Genomic DNA, 11025 nt, shown 5'->3' on the forward strand with positions numbered 1-11025 from the left:
CAACTTAACTTTGAGATCCGGTCCCAAATTAAAAAATAAAAAATGAAGAACCAGGGAAATAACTCAGTGATAGAATGCCCTTGAGTTCAATGCATAGTACCAAAAAAGAAAGAAGGAAAGAAAGAAAGAAAGGCCGAGGCAGTGGGCAGGAAAGGAAAGAACAGGCTAGCTGTCAGCTAGACTGTGAACTTCCCCAGCTAGACTTAAAGGTCTACAAGGAAGTGTGGGTTTTATTTCCCAAGAAATTCCCAGCACTTGGATAATGTTTCAGTCAGTAACTTCTTGTATATTTACAAAGAACAAAAAGCTTCGACAGTAAAAACTAAAATCAATACTAACACAATGCTAGGCAAATAGTAAAGACTTTTAAAATCCTACTTGATGGACATTCCATGGTACTAGGAAGAAGACTTTCCTGGCAGCTCAAGTATTCAAGCATTTAATAAAGAGCACAACATTTCACGATATTAGGGGCAGACATGTCTGATCCAGTCCAGAGCCACCCTCAACTGTCTACACTCAACAGCAAAGCAGCAAATGCCCTGAATGTGGAGTCAGAAGTGGACTCAATATGGATTCAAGTGGTTGAGTTCTGCTCTCCTACCAACCAATTGTATGACTAAGGCCATTTAACCTGTCTCTGAGCCTTGATTTTCTCATCTGCAAAAAGGGAACAATAAATGCTTTCCAGTGTTGGTATATGCTTATAATCACAGTGGTTCAGGAGGCTGAGACAGGAGGATTGCAAGTTCGAGGTCAGCCTCAGCAAGGATAAGGTGCTAAGCAAGCAACTCAGTGAGACCCTGTCTCTAAATAAAATACAAAATAGGGCTGGGGATGTGACTCAGTTGTTGAGTGCCTCTAAGTTCAATCCCCGGTACCAAAAAATTTAAAAAACTTTAAAAGTTCTATATTTATTTTGCTAGAGTATTTTTCTATAAGCCTATGTTACTTTTGTAATTCAAAACAATTATAATAATGCTAATGATAGCTAATCTTGGTAGAGTGCTCTAAACTGTACTAAGGGCACTAATTATGTGAATTTCCTTATTTAATCTTCATAACAATGCTGTGATATGCTACTATTGTTATATTGTTGCACAGATGAAGAAACTGAGGCACAGAGATTATAATAACTTGTGACAGAACTCATAAATAGCCAAACTAGATGAGAGATATAAACTGTAATGATTCTATTATCCAAAAAGAATGATATTTACTGCTACAGTTTAGATCCTGAATGTTCCCCAGAAGCTCAGATGATAAAGAATTTGATTTCAATGGGAAGTGATGGCTTGGGTGGGGGTGGGGCCAAAGCAGTGGCTTACTGTGTGCAAAATGGAACCATGAGCAGATATACCAGCCCAGTCAACCCAGCTCTTGAAGCCAGAATTAGAAAGGCAGTCAATATAGATAGGTAAATCAAGTCAGGTCAGATCAAGGAGGCCAATTTTGAGTGAGTCCTATAAGTTGGAGACTGTGCCTCTGAAACCCATGATCCAAAATAAACCTTTCCTCCTTATAAGCTGATTGTCTCATGTATTAATTCCTTCAGATCCCTTCCTTCACTCTATCAAGAATCTCTCCCTGCTCCAACCTGTTGCCAAGGTAACCTGTCCCAGCTCCCTACAGGGAGCTGTAAGTTTGTTAATGTGTCCTGGGCTGCACCATCCTGCCCTTCCCCCTTCAGCCCACCTGTTTCCCACCTTTTGGACACCCCACTGAGCATTCCTGGGCCTAGTCACTTATGCGGGAGGGAGAAAGATAAAGAGAAGAGGGCAGGAGAACAAAGGAAGCCTAGGACATAGAAAAAGGGCAGAACACCTCGCTTCTTGGGATACCAGGATACCAGCTACGGCCCCCTTCTCCCTCCCGGGAGAAGTCTATGTTACCCCTTTTTAAATAAACCCTGCTTTATATGCTTGCCTCGGCGTGCTTCTCTAATGTTCAGACTTCAACATATTTGAGGAAGCAGGACTTGTCACCGATAACCAGCAGTAACACTCTCTTCCCCCTCATCTGACCATGGTGCTACTGGCTATTGGCATGTTCTTTACCACCTGGCTCCTCATTTATGGTATTACCTCCACCAAGTACACGTGGGATAGCTACAAAGAGCTCCTCATCTCCTTGATGGCCTCAACCTTCAAGGGCAATGGAGTTCTCTTCTTTCTGCTCTGGGTCAGCATCTATATATGAACTCTCCAAGGTACCCACCAGGTAGCTTCACCTAAATCCCTGTTTTTGTAAATTAATTTTTTCAAATATTTCTTTAGTTGTAGATGGCCACAATACCTTTATTTTATTTGTTTTTACTTTTAAGTGGTGCCGGGGATGGAACCCAGTACCTCACGCATGCTAGGCAAGCGCTCTACCGCTGAGCCACAACCCCAGCCCCATGTAGATCAATGTTTTAACAATTGCTAGAAGTGTCCCATCTGCTGCTCACAATAAAGACAGATGTGTGACAAATATATATATATGTATATATATATATATGTAATTTTTAGGAGGTGGGGCTTAGTGGAAGGAAGTTAGGTCATTGGGTGGGTGTGCCCTTGAAAGAGACATTGGAACTCTGACCCTTCTTCTCTCTTTGTTTCCTAGGCTACTATGAGGTTAACAGAACTTTTCTGCCATGTGCTTCTGCCATGATATACAGTACCACCACAGACCCAAAAGCAACAGGGCCAAGCAACCATGGACTGAAACCTCTGAAACCCATGATCCAAAATAAACCTTTCCTCCTTATAAGCTGATTATCTCATGTATTTTGTCACTGTGATGGAAAGTTGATACAGTGAGAAATTCACAGATTTCAGGCACCTGCAAGAACCTGAAGTTGATAGCTTTAGCAAATAATTTAAAAGTAAGTTTGAGTCAGGTGTGATGGCACAAACCTGTAATCCCAGAGACTTGGGAGGCTGAGAGAGGAGGATGGTAAATTCAAGGCCAGCCCCAGAAATTGGCAAAACTTTCAGCAACTTAGAGAGACCCTGTCTCAAAAGGAAAAATTTTTAAAAAGATTGAAAATGTGGCTCAGTGGTGGTTCAATCCCCAGTACCAAAGACTAAAATAAAAGTAAGTTTTAATTGAAGAACAATTGAGTCAGAGCATACTGAACTCATGAATTTTTAAAAATATTATTAAAATAGATACAGTAGGTCTGGTGATGTACCTCAGTGGGTAGAAGCATTTTTTTCCATGCACAAGGATCTGGGTTCCTAATACTTCAGGGAAAAAAAAAAAAGATATATCATATAACCCTGTTCTGAATATCTGTGACCCAAATTCTGTGTGTGTGTGTGTGTGTGTGTGTGTGTATGTTTTCAGGCCTGAGGACCAAATCCAGGGTCTTGCACATGCTAGACAAGCACTCTGTCACTGGTTAAATCCCCAACCCCTTCTTTGTGAGGATTTTCGTGGGATGGGGACGGTACTAGGGATTGAACCCAGAGGTGCTTTAACCAGTGAACCACATCTCCAGCCCTTTTTATTTTTTATTTTAAGACAGGGTCTGACTAAGCTGCTTTGGTCTTCAACCAGTTGCTGAGCTTGGTCTTGAACTTGTGATCCTCCTGCCTCAGCCTCCTGAGCTGCTGGGATTACAGGCATTCACAACCAAGCCCAGCTCTCTGTGAGTTTTAGAAGCATCACTCGTGTGTGCTATACAACCCCCAATGTCAGATTGTCTCATTTCTAAAGTGGCTTGCTTAAAAGCCAACAGAGGGGAAAATCACTAATAAAAGGATAAATGAGGAGAAATGTGTAATTATGAATCTTACATGCCCCATGCTGATTGATGTAGAAAATAAACACCAAGACAGCTCTTCCTTCCCATGGGCTTATTATCTTAAATTGGCTCCCTCCTTTGTTGTGGATGGCCATATAGACTCGGGAGAGAGGCAAAGTGCTAACCTCAGTGGTACTTGGAGTGGGCAGCTCCCATGGCTTCAGATGTTCCTTCCTGTTCTATAAAATGGAGGTAATAAAAACTATCTCACCAAGTACTTGAAGGTAGAGACCTGCGCATGAAGCATAGTCTTCCTAAGTCATCAAAGGCACTGCTCTTGCTACTCTCTTTTCTCTGAGAGAAGCAATGACCTACTGTCTACTGATAGCATCTCTTATAAATACTCATTATCAATAAGTTCTTGCAGTTTCTAGCAGAAATCAATGAATTTCTCAGGAGCACAGCCAGCCAAATGTTTCTGGAGTTCCAAAAGGCAGAGCCAACCTCTCAAGAGAGTGTTAATAAAAATTACAGGAGACCATTATTTTGGACTAAGCTCCTTTATTAAGCCCTAACAGACAAGGCTAAAAATTTAAATGGAGTCAACTCATGTTTAAGTTCCCATCATTAAGCTATAACTAAGCCACTCATCTGGCCTTCCAAGAAATCAGGATTAGAGAGACAGAGCTAAATTTCCCCAGTGGACCAGTTTCAGTTGTCAAGATAATGAAGTTGCCTCTGCTTTAATCCTTACACCAAAAAAGTAACCTGATGTCAACCCATCAGTTATTTTCCTATTGCTCTATCTCCCTTCCTACAAGAAAAGTAAACCAGAGTTGAGCACTGACCTAGCATTTGTGAGGCCCTGGGTTCAATCCCTGACATTGCAGTAAAGAAAAAAAAAGTTTTTTTTTTAAACAACCAATCTGCTTTTTGCTCTCTGTTTCTATTTTTCTTCAGCTCTTTTTTGTCAATAAAATCAACCTCCTCTGCTTGGCTCATTGGAATACTTATTCTATTTTATGGAACATATTGTTGCCCAATTCTATAATTGAAAAAAAAGCCAATTAAGATCTCTGAACTGTTATAGTTTGGATGTGAGGTGTCCCCCAAAGGCTCACATGTGAGACAATGCAAGAAGGCTCAGAGGAGAAATGGTTGGGTTGTGAGAGTCTTACCACAATCAGTGAATTCATCCTCAGATAGGGATTAACTGAGTGGTAACTGAAGTGTAGGGTGTGGCTGGAGGAGGTAGGCATTGGGGGGCGTGGCTATTAGGTATATATTTGTATTTGGTGAGTAGAGTCCCTCTCTCTGCTTTCTGATCATCACATGAGCTGTTTCCCTCTGTCACACTCTTCTGCCACTATGTTCTGCCTTACTTCGAGCCCCGAGGAATGGAGCTGGCCTTCTATGGACTAAGACCTCTGAAACCGTGACCCTCAAATAAACTTTTCCTCCTCTTCCGTTGTTCTGGTTGGGTCTTTTAATCACAGCAGCGAAAAAGCTGACTAAAACAGTGAACTAAATTATTGTAATTTTGTTTTTTGAAAAGGGTGAAGTTTGAAGTCCGGCGCATACCTGTAATCCCAGGAGAAGCAAGAAGATCATTCAAAGTCAGTGTCAGCAACTTAGCAACTCAGCAGGACCCTGTCTCTAATGAAATATTTAAAAAGAGGTTGGGGATGTGGCTCAGTAGTTAAGCAACCCAGGGTTCAACCCACACTACCCCCCCCTAAAAAAAGGGTGAAGTTCATGGCAATCTATCTGGTATTTTGAATAGCACAAGGTAGGTACTGCCTCAAATTATTTTTGTCACTGTGTGTATTGAAGTTTCACCATTAGAAATGCATTCCTCTGAATTCTGTAGAGTCCCCTTCAAAATGCAAAAGGTCTCACTTCAGCCCTATATGTGGGTAGTGAGTTCTAGATTGGGTTTAGACAATGGTGTTTCAAAAGCCCCATGAGACTTAGAGGGTGTCAGCCTCCCCAGACAGGAGACACAGACTATTTTGCTTAGGACAAACCCTGTAACTGAGGACTATCACACTTCTAGGTCATTATATGACCAAGGCCAAGCTGATGGTCTACTTTCCAACTGCATGAAAACCTCAACTCAGGCTGGGCTCCCTCTGATGTCACCTCCCTCCGCACACTGAAAAGCAGTTTCCCAGCAAACAGCCATCAGTCAAAGCAGACTCACTGACATAATTTCTCTCTTCTGGTTTGAGGCCCTGCAGACTCCTGGGGCTGGGCTCTGGCAGAGATTAGATGTTGACAAGCAAGAAACCTAGGGATTTTTCCTTCCTCTGCATCCCAAAGGACTGACTTTTCTTTAATTACTATTATTAAATTGTCACTACAGATTTTCTAATCTTTTCCATAGAGAATGAGTCAGTATTCTGCTCTGATTAAGAATCCCAAAATGGGGTTTGTGGCTCAGGGGTAGAGCGCTTGTCTCACATGGATGGGGCACTGGGTATAGTCCCCAGCACCACATAAATAAATAAAATTGATAAAATAAGGGTATTGCGTACATCTACAACTAAGAGAGAGAGAGAGAGAGAATCCCAAGTTCTTAATGTGTTTTCCCTCTTGCAAAAGAACTAATTATATCCATATTCCTGCTCTTACCATGTACTGTACTGTCCGCTAAAATCCAACAACATAAAACTAAGAACTATTTCCACCAACCGTGAATGTGAAGAGGTTTTCATAACAGAAAACTATTAATGCATATGTAGTCTACAGACTGAAGAAGTTCCAGTGGGTAGCTCAATGATAGAGCACATGCTCAGCTTGTGTGAGGCCCTAGGTTTAATCTCCAGCATGCATGTGCAAACACACACACACACACACACACACACAGGCAAGCCTGTGCTAGGCTGGGCACAATATCGCACACCTGTAATCCCAGCAACCCAGGAGGCTAAGGCAGAAACATCACAAATTCAAGGCCAGCCTGGGCAACTTAGTGAGAACCGGTCTCAAGACAAATAAACAACAACAACAACAAATCTTCATGGGGTTGGGGTGTGGCAAAGAAGAAATTCACAAGCTGCTGATGTTTAGGTATCTGCCACATCCAGAGTCTGGAGGCAGACACTCCCACACCCCGCCTCTCCAGGGCTCATCTCAGAAATTAATAGCATTCAGACTTTGCACCCTGAACAAGGGGTTAGTAGCCCATCATGTTACAAAGAGCAGTGAATACATTCCCTGAATGAAAGTGACAAGATTAATATCACCAGCCTTCTCCTGGCAGTAACCTTCCTCTCAGAATCTTTTGGGTTTCTCTGCCTCTCTGTGTGTCTGACATTGCTCACCTGTTTTATATGAGAAATTTAATGAGTTGGACATGATATTTCTAACATAAATTCAAGTGCTTCTTGCTGGCCATTCCTTCCTTTCCTCCCTCCTGGTAGATCTACAGGAGGCAGGTTCCCATGACGGTAGTCCAAATAGAAGGCACTCCTTTTCCCAAGAAGACCATAAAAAATCAAATTCAGTTCTCTGAGAAGAGCCAGAGAAAAATCACTCACGGGGCACAACAGCTCCTTTGTAAATTTGTTCTCTCACCAGGGTGTGCTCACTCAACAGGGACTTTGGCCAGCATAAGCTTCTCCCCTCCACCATGATTATCTCAGATTTCCCTCCTCTCCGTCTCAGTTGCTGACTTGCTTCCTAAAGCCATTAACCTCCTAATCCATTCAAATCCAGACCATGACCTCCTCCTTCCCTCCTTTATCTCAGAAGTAACAGACAGCCCCTTCTTGTCTTTCTTTGCCTGATCTCTGCCCCAGCATGTTCACAGGACATTCACACTACTGGTCCTCCCTTCTGTTACCTTGCCAATTTCTCCCTCTCATCTGGTCCATGGATAGATAGATAAGCCACTGAATCTATAATACTTAAAATAGATTCAGGGCTGGGGATGTGGCTCTAGTGGTAGCGTGCTTGCCTGGCATTCATGAGACACTGGGTTTGATCCTCAGCACCGCATAAAAATAAAATAAAGGTATTGTGTCCACCTAAAACTAAAAAATATCTATTTAAAAAAAAATAGATATAATGTGTGGTACACATACACAATGGAATATTACTCAGCCATAAAGAAGAATGAAATTATGGCATTTGCTGGTAAACAGATGGAACTAGAGATTTAGGAACTGGAGACTTATCATGCTAAGTAAAACAACCCAAACCCCAAAAAACAAAGGTCAAACGTTCTTTCTGATACGCAGATGCTGACTCACAATAGGTGCAGAGGTTCACTGGATTGGATAAGGAAGAGTGAGAAGAAGGGAGGTGGGGTGGGAATGGGAAAGAAAGTAGAAAGAATCCGATAGAACTTTCCTATGTTCATATATGAATACACCACCAGTGTAACTCCATATTGTGTACAACCACAAAAATGGGAAGTTATACTTCATGTATGTACGATATGTCAAAATACATTCTATTGTCTTAGATAACTAAAAAGAACAAATAAAAATTAGGAAATAAAGTTTTAAAAATAGATACAATGCATTGCATCTATTGCCTTCAAGTTTGTTATTTTTCTTTTGTATTTTGGGACAGCCAGCACCCCACCAGAGCAGCCAGCAGCCCACCAGGGTCATTTCCTGCTCAGAAGATGATGAGCCACCTGACAAAATGAAAGTCTGAAAAATTTAGTAAAGAAATAAGAGACAGAGCCAGAGTTAGATTTAAAGGAAGTGAAGTGCCTGATAAATCCAGTCCACACAGAAGCTAGAACTGAATGGCTAGAAAATGGCTCCGATCCTTTATTTAAGGGAGAATATATCAAAGGCAGGGATGAGGTTTCAGCGGGTGGAATCTTGCTTCATGGTGTCTTGCAGTCAACAGGTTGATTGGCATCTTGGCAAGTCACACCCATCTCTGAGAGGCTGTGTGACTATGTGGCTCCAGCAGGTCACCCCAATTACTGTGCAGTGCTGAACTTGACAGAGCTTTGTACTGGGCAGTCTTGAACTAGCAGGAGCGCCACTGGGAATTCCCAGATATCAGACTTTCCTACCCAATGGCTTCAATGCCAATTGGGTTTGCGCACATTTCATGGGTGGCTTACACCACTTTTGACTTTGTTTATGGTGATTTTTTGTTTGCTTGTTTATTGTATTTTTTGATATGCAAATCAATCTCCTTCCTTCCCTCCCTCCCTCCCTTCCTTCCTTCCTTCCTTCCTTCCTTCCTTCCTTCCTTCCTTCCCTGGTACAAGGGTTTAAACTCAGAGGTGCACACTCATTCTACTACTGAGTCACATCCCCAGGCATTTTTATTCCTTGTTTTGAGACAGGGCCTCGATTAGTTGCCCAGGCTGGCCTCCAACTTGTGATCCTCCTACCTCAGCTTCTTGAGTCTCTAAGGTTACACGCTGTGCCATGGTGCCTGGCTTTTAAATGTTTTTAAGAGACGTGGAATGCAAGTCAGACTCTGATACTGTGACCAGGATATTGAAAATAAGAGAACTCTACTTCTAACACCAGTCATAAGTTACAGTGGTGAATTCAAAAAGATTTTAAATTTTGTGGACTTCCTGAAGGCATTCAAAATATGGCTGCCTCTTTTTAACTTTCATTATATTAGTTATTTCAGTATTTCTCTCTTCTACTGGGTTCTCAGATTCTTTTTCCTTCCTTCCTTCCTTCCTTCCTTCCTTCCTTCCTTCCTTCCTTCCTTCCTTCCTTCCTTCCTTCCTTCCTTTCCAGTATTGAGAATTGAATCCAGGGGCACTTTATCATGGAACTATAGCGCCAGTCCTTTTTTATTTTTGAGAAAGGGTTTCCCTAAATTATTCAGGCTAGCCATGAACTTCCCATCCTCCTACCTCCACCTCCTGAGTCACTGAGTTTATAGGTATGTGCCTCTCCTCCCACCTGTGTTATCAGATTCTCAACAGATGACTTTATGTCTTATTGATTTTAGGGTCCCTGTGGGGACCATTACTTCAAAACACATAGGAGATATTCAATCAATAGTGCATAAATGAATTAACAGATGCATAATATATGATGGAATTGTTATTAATAACACTATGAAAATCACACTAAAAATAATTGAAGAATACCGTGGAGAATTTCTATTGCAGTTTTATCAGAAATAAAATACAAGCAGAGATGCCCCAAAGGCAAACATGACAAAACTATGTTCAGAGATTTAAACAAGCAGAGCTGACATCAGGTTAAACCTTAAAGTAGATGTTCAAAAAGACCTTAGAGGAAGATGAAGTGTGAGCTGAGGAAGAAGTAGGCATCTGAAATCAACAGAATATCAATGAGTATGAATGACTCAGAATTAGCTTCAGTTACATATAACATAAAACTTAAACATGATAGAAGTTCATGGCAATGAAATCCAGAGGCAGCTGATCTAGTGTTTATATACTGGCTCCAAGATGATAATGAGACCAAAACTCCCATTTTGTTGCTTTAAACACGTGTCTTCTCCTTCATCCAAAATGATTGCTTGAATTAAAATTATTGTGCCTGCATTCTAGGCAGGGTAAACAGGAAGCCTTGTCTTCTAGGTGGAAGACACACTTGGAAGTTTAACCGTTATTCAAGGAGCTATGTGCCCAGTTAAACATTAGCATGAATTACGGGGTATAAGAAACAGTCTCTGCCCCAACATATAATTAGAAGAATTAAAAGAAGAGCTAGTTTGTAGGGAACAAAATTGGAGAAAATCCATAAATGGAGCCAAACTTTATTTATTTATTTATTTATTTATTTTCATACCAGGGATTGAACCCAGGGGCACTTAACCACTGAGCCACACCCCCAGACCTTTTAAAAATATATTTTATTTAGAGACAGGGTCCCATTGAGTTGCTTACTGCCTCGCTTTTGCTGAAGCTGGCTTTGAACTCGCAATCCTCCTGTGTCAGCCTCCCAAACCCCTGGGATTACAGGCGTGCACCATCGCACCTGGCCTCTAATTGTTCTTATTGGGTCTTTGGTCACAGTGACAAAAAAGCTCATGAAAACAGGGGTTCAGTGGTGGCTCCTCAACCTCAGCTACCACAAAGGAAGCAAAAGAGAGCGAGTATGCCTGAAACTCTACTATTTATTGGGGGGGAAAGACATTCGAGAAAGTTCTACCCGAATAAGGCATGATTGGGCTTCAGGGGGTCACTTGGTGATGTCTTGTGGTCGGCAGATTGACTAACATCTTGGAAAGCCACACTCATCTCAGGTGTTGTGTGGGGATCACAGGCAGAGACAGCGAAAAGGACACATATGTCACGTAGCTCAGTCAAAGCAGCAACA

At 41.7% G+C, this 11025-nt stretch overlaps 1 long non-coding RNA gene and 1 pseudogene across 1 annotated transcript in view; both read left to right on the plus strand.

Annotated features, from left to right (window-relative positions):
• The window catches only part of LOC114108472 (uncharacterized), a 68972-nt gene extending 66218 nt beyond the window's left edge, over positions 1-2754 (plus strand). Inside the window, exon 7 of the long non-coding RNA XR_003585483.3 lies at positions 2608-2754. This is a non-coding gene — a long non-coding RNA (uncharacterized lncRNA). The remainder of the gene's footprint in view (positions 1-2607) is intronic.
• LOC114108462 (dolichyl-diphosphooligosaccharide--protein glycosyltransferase subunit TMEM258 pseudogene) lies at positions 1281-2235 on the plus strand (annotated as a pseudogene).
• Positions 2755-11025: the final 8271 nt, after the last annotated feature.

The sequence above is a fragment of the Marmota flaviventris genome, chromosome 2 (assembly GCF_047511675.1).
Source record: "Marmota flaviventris isolate mMarFla1 chromosome 2, mMarFla1.hap1, whole genome shotgun sequence".
Taxonomy (NCBI): Eukaryota; Metazoa; Chordata; class Mammalia; order Rodentia; family Sciuridae; genus Marmota; species Marmota flaviventris.